Consider the following 10970-nt stretch of genomic DNA (forward strand, 5'->3'; position numbering starts at 1 on the left):
CTCTCTCTCTCTCTCTCTCTCTCTCTCTCTCTCTCTCTCTCCTCTCCCTCCCGTTCTTTCTCTATTTTCTTGCTCTAAGACACCCACTGTCTAGATATCCCATCCTTTCTTATCATACCTGCCTAATCTCTACAGTCAGGAAGGGAGCTGACAGAAAATAGAAAGAATACCGAGTCTGAAAAAGACCTTGCTAAATATGGTGAGTACAATTGGCTGGATGATAGAATGTAAAATATTGAATACAGACCACAGGCATGGGCTATGCTGAAAATATGACCGAGTCCTCAAGGGGGTTTTAGAGAGCAAGTCCATGCCTTGTCTGAAAAGCAAAGGGAAATCAAGTTTATCCTTGATATCAAAATGCAATGTTGATGGGTAGCAATCAATTTTCTGTCCCCTATGTTTATATTTTGGGGAAATAATGACCTAGATAATAATAATCTTCTCCCTAGCACTAAGTAACACTGAAAGAAAACGTTGCCGAGGGAAATCTCATGATAAAGATCCGTGGCGAAAAACTCTGAGTGTACCAGGACGTTTCTGCCTGCTTAAAGATAAGCAAGCGATGCAGCTCGGTGGTGGTATGCTTGCTTAGAATTGGCAGGGCTGTGTTTCAATCCCTAGCACTGAAAGTGAAATAAAGAAGATAGAATCAAGATCGCACAAGAGATTTGTAAATACACCCAAAGAAATCAATAGCCTACTTTTGCCTACTTGGCTGTAAGAAAAACAAACCTCCGAGATTTAAACTTTTGGTCGTGTTAATGGTTTATAAGATTACAGGGAGAAAATTCATAGGCTAAAATTTCTGAGGGTAAAGATTATGGCTAATAATTCTTGTTTTTCCTATATGCTCGTTAATATAGTTTTTCCTCATTCTTCAGACACAGAAGCAGTAACTTAAAGCTACCCATAAGGGCTTATGTCCTTGTTTTCAAACTAATTAGTACTGTTCAATGCAATCATAACATTCAGTGTTTGGAAATGGTTTTTTCACTGTTTGTTTGTTTGTTTGCTGGTTTGTTATTTATGTCCTCTCGCCATCTCTACTTAATTTGTATCTCTGTCATAGCCAGGGCAAAATCACAGCTACAGCATACAGCAAGCTAACTGGCATGTAGTAGACTGTCCAGTAAGTTCCAGTGTAGTGTGTTTCAAATACCCCAGATTTCCTCATCAGGTCTATATTTCACAATAAGGTAATCAAAGCAGGAAGTAATTATTTCAAAAACATGCTGAAGCATCTGTGATATAGCCATACTGCATAATCATATCACTGTTACTATGAATCATATAATAGCAACACATTAGAGTTCCTTTCTTATTTTACTACATCAAAAGTTATTAAAAAGCCAATTCAAGATGACTGTATTTTTTCTGAGGAACCACCAAACTGATTTCTAGATTGGTTGTACAAGCTTGCAATCCCACCAGCAATGAAGGAGTGATCTTCTTTCTCCACATCCTTGACAGTATCTGCTGTCACCTGAAGTTTTGATCCTAGCCATTCTGACTGGTGTGAGGTGGAATCTCAGGGTTGTTTTGGTTTGCATTTCTCTGATGATTAAGGATGTTGAGCATTTTTTCAAGTGCTGCTCAGCCCTTCGATATTCTTCAGTTGAGAATTCTTTGTTTAGCTCTCTACCCCATTTTAAATGGGGTTGTTTGAATTTCTGGAGTTCAGCTTCTTGAGCTCTTTGTATATATTGGATATTGGTCCCCTATCAGATTTAGGATTGGTAAACATTCTTTCCCAATCTGTTGGTGGCCTTTTTGTTTTATTGACAGTGTCTTTTGCCTTTCAGAAGCTTTGCAATTTTATGAGGTCCCATTTGTCGATTCTTGATCTTACAGCACAGGCCATTGCTGTTCTGTTTATGAATTTTTCCCCCGTGCCTACATCTTCTAGGCTTTTCCCCACTTTCTCCTCTATTAATTTCAGTGTCTCTGAAAAAATATGGAATGTGGCATGAATTTGTTTAGCTCTCTACCCCATTTTAAATGTGGTTGTTTGAATTTCTGGAGTTCAGCTTCTTGAGCTCTTTGTATATATTGGATATATATTTGTATATATTGTCATCCTTGTGCAGGGGCCAAGCTAATCTTCTCTGCATCGTTCCAATTTTAGTATATGTGCTGCCGAAGTGAGGACAAGGCTACAACTTCTTAGCCATCCATCTGGAAATAAATTTCTTTATGTGTGAAAAAAAAACTTACATTATTTAAAGTTTGAATCATTGTGATTGAACTTAAATAGAAGCCACAAGGCGGTATGAAAAGGACACTGATGCAAGAGTGGTAAGCTATGGACTTTACCCTAAGGTCCAACAATGATCTACAGTCTTAAGTTAGTGCATAATAGTAGGAGACTGCTATCTTACTTCTAATGGGTAGGAATACTTGTTAATAGGTCAGCTTAAGGATTGGATGTAATTAAGTATATAAAAGCATTTTGTTAATCCAACAGCACCATATCAATATGAGACTTTATGATTAGAGCCTACAAAGATTTTTCTATCCTACAATAAAGTGACATTATAATTAGTAAATTAAATTTAACACACTATATGTATTTTACAAAGTAAAGGCAGTTGAATTTTATTGATGAACAGTCTAAGGTTAACTGTTGACTCATTGTAGAAGAAATTGACCTAAATTATAATAGATTCCTGTTTATAATTCCAAGACAATCCCTAAGGACAGTCATACTGAGCTAGGTTGCACTATTTATTTATTTATTTATTTTCGTCAGACAGAATTCTCCTCAGGAATGAGTGTAGTATTAATGTATGCAGACTCTGATTATACTTGCATTAATACTCCCCTGAACACCTATAAAGCGCTAACAACAGAAATAAATTTATCTCCTTTACCTGTGTCGGTAGTGAATCCTGAACTCTGTCGTTGCTGATGCAATGCCATTAATGAAGCGCTACTAAGGACAGACAATGGTAGGGACCTCCACAGGAGCAGTGGTAGTGTGCATGACATCACTGGTGAACTAGTAATAATGTTTAGGTGAAGACTCCCAAAGCAGCCACCCCTCTGCACCACAACCTATCCTGATGATCCTCCTATTCCTATTCTGATTCTATCAAAGAGAAGAGGTTCCTAATGAACTCAGTGCATTCTGATGTTCATGCAGTAGCTCCAAATTGTGAAACTGCACTTTTTCTTCCATTTCAAAGCCTGCTGGAAGTGCACACAGTGTTCTAAAAGAAACTCAAAGAATATAATGTCACGGAGTGCATCTGTGGAGGAAGAACATGGGCAGGAACACTTCTTTTTAATTAAATTTAAATTTTATCTTAATTTAAAGTACCAATGGGTTAGTGATATATTTTTTTATTTTATATTCATACACATAGGTTGTAAATCTTAAATTTCCTACATATAAAGTGGCATCTATAATCACACTTAATTTATTTGTGGAGCCCAGTGAGGAATGAAAACAAATGGCTTCTACAACATGTGCACGCATATTCTTAGCAAATTCATCAGTCATAATTTAAATAACTAAAAAATATTTTTAAGGTCATTTTTTGAAAGTTAGTTTCATGGCCTTTTGTCTTTGTTCTTAAGGCCTTCATGTGCTGGTGGAACAAAAACACGAGTCTATAATAGAAATTCACGGGATAGAATCTAGACCATGAACTCTAGGAAAAAGATACAGTAAAAATACCTTAGAAGGGTTCTTAGATAACTCCAGAGGAAAATTTACCTCATAGAAGACTACTCCTTTTTCTATCTGCCTAAAGTAAAGCTAAAATATGCACACAACTATTTAGTTTACTTAGAACATTTTTTTTTCTTGGTTCCAGACTTTATTTTACCTAAAAACAATATAACAACTAAGTAAGAAGTTTAAGAAATTCTCCTTTAAAAAATCACATCTCTATATTATTCCTTAAACAATCAGAATCTTGCTTGGACGACTTACATGATAACTTAGTTTATGAATAAGCACAAAATAAAAGGTCTTGAGAGCCTCCAGCTCCTCCATCATCATTGGGGATGTCAGGACCAACATATGCACAAACAATGTGTCATAAGTTGTTGTCTACCTCCCATGGCATCACTAGCTGCTTCCTGCCTTCAAGAGCCTTCACTGTCAGAAGCCTGGAAGCATCATAGACAGGTAGGCTCTTGAAAGACCCTGCATGGTGAATGTTTACATGGAAAACATGCTTCTCCAAAGTGTGCTGGAACAGAACTAACTGACTCTCATTCTGCTTTCCAGTTGGCTGGACTCCAGGGAACACATTTACAGGGCAATCTCTTCAAAGAGGCTGATAAGCCACAGCATGAATAGTGCCAAATGACATTATCATGGAAGGTACACTCACTGTCTGGATTTGAATATCATGAGTCACATAATTTCATTTTCAATGAAACCATCGTTTCATAAATACCCATTCTAATGCAGGCGTATTGGCTACTAAATTTGCCAGGTATGATCATTATGCAGATGACTCATTATAATTTTAGCACACCTGTAAACACTTCATGCAAACAAACGGGTTCTTCAATGATATCTCCTGTCTGGCAAAATTCTCACCCACCAGTCTTTTCTTTCCCTTTCCATACTATGGGTAAACATTTTAATTAAAAAATTACTTTTTGTGTTCAAATCCTTTTTTTGTTTGTTTATTTTTGTTTTTTTCAAGAGAAGGCTTCTGGCTGTTTTGGAACTCGCAGAGATCCACCAGCCTCTGCCTCACAAGTGCAAGGATTAAAGGCTTGTGTTATCCCTGCTTCGTGCACTAAAGCCAGTCAACCAAACACATCATTTCCTTTTTTTTAAAGACCCATTTAGCAGATTTTCCAAGGAAAACTGATTATATTCTCTCTCAGCCCCACTCCCTCATCCATACCCTTCCCATAAACATACATACAATATTAATTGATTTGAGGTTCCTAATTTTTAGAAACCACAAAGGGTAATTAACTGATAAGAAGTAATTACATTTTAGTTATAACATTTAGCATCCTACTTATTGTCCCATAGCTTAATCTAAATACTGAAGAACCAATTCTGCTGTGTACAGGGGATTAAAAATCCAAGCAGTTGATAGACCGTAATTTTATACAAGTATTTTGCATGCCCACATTGAAAGAGAACTCTCCTCTCAGCTTTTTCAGAAGACTGAAATTCACAGTGGTTCCTCTAAAAGCCTGAAAGGCATCCTTTAGTGAAGTTGTGGTCAATGAGATGGATACAATTTTACATTCTATTTTGTTAGTAAAGTGTTGCAAGGTGACCCAAGATTGGCTTAGGTCTTTTATTTGGTAACATACTTGGACAGTGACCTGAACTTCATCTGGAGGATACACAGTTTCTTTTACCCCCCTCTGGAGGATACACAGTTTCTTTTACCCCTCTGATGTTCTGTCAGCAGAACTCTTCACCTAGGGACTGGTTATCTGTTCCCCCTGTTAATATCACTCCAATGCCCAGTGTGTTTTTATTTTTATTATTATTATTTTTTTTGCTTTTAAATTTTAATTTATTAATTATTACATTATTTACCTATTTTTTTTACAAAGAGTTCTTTATTAGATATTTTATTTACATTTCAAATGCTATCCCGAAAGTTCCCTATAACCTGCCCCCGCCCTGCTCCCCTACCCACCCACTCCCACTTCTTGGCCCTGGCATTCCCCTGTACTGGGGCATATAAAGTTTGCAAGACCTAGAGGTCTCTCTTCCCAATGATGGCCGACTAGGCCATCTTCTGCTACATATGCAGCTAGAGACATGAGCTCTAGGGGTACTGACTAGTTAATATTGTTCCACCTATAGGGTTGCAGACCCCTTCAGCTCCTTGGGTACTCTCTAGCTTCTCCATTGGGGACCCTGTGTTGCATCCTATAGATGACTGTGAGCATTCACTTCTGTATTTGCCAGGTACTGGCATATCCTCACACGAGCCAGCTCTATCAGGGTCCTTTCAGCAAAACCTTGCTGGCATATACAATAGGGTCTGCGTTTTGTGGCTGATTATGGGATGGACCCCCGGGTGGGGCAATCTCTGGATGGTTCTTCCTTCCATCTCAGCTCCAAAATTTGTCTCTATAACTCCTTGCATGGGTATTTTGTTCCCTATTCTAAGGAGGAATGAAGTATCCACATGTTGGTCTTCCTTGTTCTTGATTTTCTTGTGTTTTGCAAATTGTATCTATGTGTTTTTAAATCAAGAATTATAATTACTTTTCTTTTAGACATTGGATCGCTTTGAGCCCTTTTGGCCATGCAGACTGGATTGTTGTTCTAACTAAATGTTAGATGTTCCTAACTAAAGCATAGAGGTAACTCACAGACAATACATTGTAATCACATATTCAAAATGTATTTGGGATCAGATTATTTATTGCACTAGGCCATCATTTACCATTTGGGAATTCACAATATGCTAATTGCTTCTCAGCAGGTACAGAAGTCATCTTGTATTCTTTACAATTTAAAACTCAATGATAAGAGAGGCCTGCTTTTGAAAGATAAGGTGCATGCACATTTTTATTTCCTTCAATTACAGGAATCAAGACCTAAATACAGCAACCTGAAGATCAACCTCGTTCCTTGTAAGGGAAGTGATAAAGTTGAATGTGGTCTTTTAAGAGTTCAGAAAGCATTTCACTATTCAGAGGACATGTAGTGTGAATGGTAGAAGATAAAAATAAAAAGCAACAGTTTTTTTTTTTTTTAATTGTGTTCATACTTGGAGGGATGTACTAGGTTCTCCTCTGTGTGAAAATGTCCCTGGATCTGGTCTACATTGGTGTTGCAGTAACACAGCCATTTTCTTTTAATGTAGGATGTGTGGGGCTTACACGTTCTCCAAGCAGCCCCAATTGGCAAGAAGAGCTAAAGCAAATATTTTAAATTAAAATGTTCATGTATAAACATCTGTAAATCTTCAAGATGAGTTTTCATGCTCCATTGCTCCCTGTTCCAGCCAGGTTACCTATATTTCATAAATAATAGAGCTAGAGAAGGCAAGCTATTCATACACTAAAACTAGTAGATTCTGAATTTTCAATAAAGTTTGTTTTCTCAAAACAAGTGGAACTGTATTTATTTCTCTTGTTTTTTCATGTGCAAGTTATTTTTTTAAAAGAAGCAATTTGAAGACTAATTCTACCTTAGACAAATCTAAAAAGAACTTATCTAATGCTTAATTAAAAAGAAAAAAAAGGGCTGGTGAGATGGCTCAGTTGGTAAGAGTACCCGACTGCTCTTCCGAAGGTCTGGAGTTCAAATCCCAGGAACCACATGGTGGCTCACAACCACCCATAATGAGATCTGACTCCCTCTTCTGGAGTGTCTGAAGACAGCTAGAGTGTACTTACATATAATAAATAAATAAATCTTAAAAAAAAAAAAGAAAAAGAAAAAAGAATTATTAGGCTGAAGAGATGGCTTCGTAGTTAAGAAAACTCACTGCTCTTGCAGAGGACCATGGCTCAGTTCCCAGAGGCACCAACATATTGGGGCTCAAAACCACCTGCAAGTCCAGCATAGTGATAAGCATGCGGGCGTGCATGTGCATGTACATGCACACACCCATTAAGAAAATAAATGAATATATCTCTTTTAGAAGTACGGAAACCCTTTGGCAAGTCTTATCCTATCTGTATATAATGCACAGGTCTCTCTGCAAGTTTTTTTTTAATTTTTACATACTTAGAATAAAATAATTTAGACCAGATATTTAAAAATAAATTCTTAAGCAATTTAAAAATCACGCTAAAACTCTTTTCTAGTCAGCAAATATCCCCCCATTAAAACTATGTATTTTAGGTAACACGGATAATTATCAAAACATTTTCATTTTCAGTATTTTCCCATTTGGTATGAGTCTTCAATCTAAGTTCCTATGAAAGCATCTTTTATCTTTTAACAAAGATCCATGTATGTCTCTGTACTTATAAAGAAACCAAGTAAGCTAAAATCGTTTAAAAGTCAAAAAAAAAAATCAAGTCTTTAGTCAGTCAGCAGACTTGTGTGAGTTTGCAATTTCAATCAAAATGTAAACAATATTACTTGTGCATTTTATAAATGCTTGATGGCGCTTTTATTGAACAGAAAATCCCATGTACAAATAATACACACAAACAAACTAGAGATGTATTCTCGCAGTATTTTACTTTAAATTTTTCTTATTCTGTTCCTTTTTTTCCCCCCAAAGAGTTTGTGGTTTTAGTGGTGGTGACTATAAAGGGGATGATTATTTTTTTGTGTTTTTGTTTTGTTTTTATTTGGGTGGTAGAACACTACACTTCCATTTTATATGAAGTTATATGAGAATAGGCAACCTGTCACAGCAGTCTGTCAGGTTCCCACAGCAGTATGCACTAAGTGAGGGAAATGATCCTCAAAATCAGCAGATGGGGACCTAGGACCTATTTCTTTGTAATGGATGAGCCATCAGAGAACCACTGACTTCAGTCATGACATGCCACATCTAGAGATGGTGGGACCACAAACTTGATCAATCTATTTCTTTGCTGGAGAGACCAATATAAAGGTCAGAAGGCTCTACTCATAACGAAGTTATGAAGATTGAAAAGGCTTCTTCCTCTCTGTTGTCTACACATCAAAATAGATTTTAGAGCTCTTATGCATAATTTTTTGACAATGTATTTTTACTTCAATCTCTATAAAACTATTGCAACATTTAAATTTTCATATAATACATTATATAATGCAATGAAGATTAATGTCACAATTTTTTCATTGTTAGATTTATAAGGCATAAGGATATCTTTTGAGGAGGTTTTCTTTCTTAAAATTGAGTTTGCTTATTCCTACAAAGTTTATTTTCATTCACATATTTCCAAATCTGTACTATTTCAGAAAACTCTGAAACACACACACTAACACTCACACACACACACTAACACACACAAACACACACACACACACTCACTCACACACACACACTCACACACACACTAACACTCCCTCACACACTCACACACACACACACTAACACACACTCACTCACACACACACACTCACNACACACTCACACACACACTAACACTCCCTCACACACTCACACACACACACACTAACACACACTCACTCACACACACACACTCACACACACACACTAACACTCACACACACTCACACACACACTCACACACACACACACATCTAAGAATCTTTAAACGAATCAAATGTAATTTAATATAGAAGATTAATCTATGGTTATATTTTTACTTTCAACATGTTGTTCTTAATTACAGAATAATAAACATTTGGAATCAATAATCTCTGCATTGCACAGCTTTCAGTGTTTTATGTGTATTTTGTTAAAGATCTTTGTAACCTAAATCTTGGGTCTATGTCACTCAGCAATTAAAAGTTATTGGAATCCTTCTCCGGTTGGAGTTTGAAAGAATTGAGGTTTCCCAATGCCCCAAAGCCCTCTGCATTTTAAGCACTCTACTTTTTAAATCCGGAGTCTTTAATACTTATAACTTGAAGCACTTAGAAGAAGAAAGTACCACAATAATTCTAAATCAGCATGTGTAATGCAGGGCAAAAGGCACTAAGTACTTGTAGCTTTTCTGTTTCAGTGAAACTCTTTCAATTTGTAATCAAGTCAACAGGCTTTTATAGAATGGCATTTCAAAACACACCGAGTAATCTCCAATTTCACCAAACTATGGTGAGATGAAAAGAATACACTTAAGAGTAATACATAAAAACATAAACAATATGATTCTTCCAAAATGTAAGAGGAAGCGAAATAGTCCTGTAAGGTGTTTAGTTGGAATGGAACAATAGTATGTAGGTAGAGGGTCATATTCATAAGATAATAATAGGAAACAGCTCAGAGTCTTTTGAAGTTTTGCAAGGAAGTGGTTTTAAAAAATACAGGATTACTGGTTTATTTAGCATTTTAGCACATGATATGTTGGAGTAAATTCAACAGGGTTGTGAGCAATTGGGCACATATTTCTGATATTGTTTTATTCTGTAGCCTGAGGTTTATAGTTTCAAATTAGCCATATAGTATGGTTATTTCCATTAGGAAAATGTAGTAATGCTATAACTTAGGGCCCTTTCCTTGGAGAGTCAGTTGTTAAATACACACCAGGTACCAATTAGTTTTTGTAATAGACTCTTATGGATGTAGGAAGTAGAGGGGCACCTTTCTCAGGTTGCTTCTAATAAAGTTGGGACAATATTCTTGATGAGAATAAGGGAAAATTATCTGCAGATAAAGAAAGAGTACAGTGTAAAGAGCTGGCTAAAATCATGTTGGCACTTTAACTCTTCTGTCTGCAGTAAGTTATACTATTCCCTCCCTTTGATCCAGCCTCTGATCCAGTGCAGTTTCAGTGTCAGTAGAACAACAGGCCAACCTGATAGTCTGCAAGTAGGAAGAATCTTAGATCCTTCAGAAGCCTCAGAGCCCGTGAAGCATAACAGGCCAGATTCCCTGGACAGGCTGGGATGTAGGAGACATGTGGAAATTCTGGGAACAGCTACCCTGGACAACTTAGTGTGTGATTGTTAGGGTGAGGGGTCTGCATTTTGCTGAGAAGTTTGAGTAGAGAAGGGGCAGTAGAGATACCCTTGAGGTGAGTCAGTTTGGTGTCAATGTGAGATGCAGGACTGATCTGAGTGGGGAGGATAGAGCTGAAAGTTTAGAGAGAGGATTACTGCAGGAGTTGTGCCTCTCAGCATTTCAGGTTCTTTGGAAAAGACTTATTTTTATTGTTTTTAATATTGTGTATATATACACATATATTTGTAAATATAAAATATATATATTCTTGATGAGAATATAATGTGTGTATATATGTATATTGTATGCAGATATAATATATACAGTATAATGTATATACATTATATAGTATAATGTAGTACAATATGTAATATATAATGTATATATGTATATTGTACAACACACATTTAATATATATATATATATATATATATATATATATAT

General features: G+C 36.4%; 1 protein-coding gene and 1 non-coding gene across 5 annotated transcripts in view; both read right to left on the bottom strand.

Moving 5' to 3' along the window:
- Positions 1-10970, bottom strand: part of Adgrb3 (adhesion G protein-coupled receptor B3) — a 724234-nt gene that overhangs the window by 197377 nt on the left and 515887 nt on the right. The gene's annotated exons all lie outside the window — the stretch shown is intronic.
- LOC115032358 lies at positions 2046-2152 on the bottom strand. The gene has a single exon (XR_003838037.1). It is a non-coding gene; the product is annotated as a U6 spliceosomal RNA (small nuclear RNA).

This window comes from Mus caroli, chromosome 1 (genome assembly GCF_900094665.2).
Source record: "Mus caroli chromosome 1, CAROLI_EIJ_v1.1, whole genome shotgun sequence".
Classification (NCBI taxonomy): domain Eukaryota; kingdom Metazoa; phylum Chordata; class Mammalia; order Rodentia; family Muridae; genus Mus; species Mus caroli.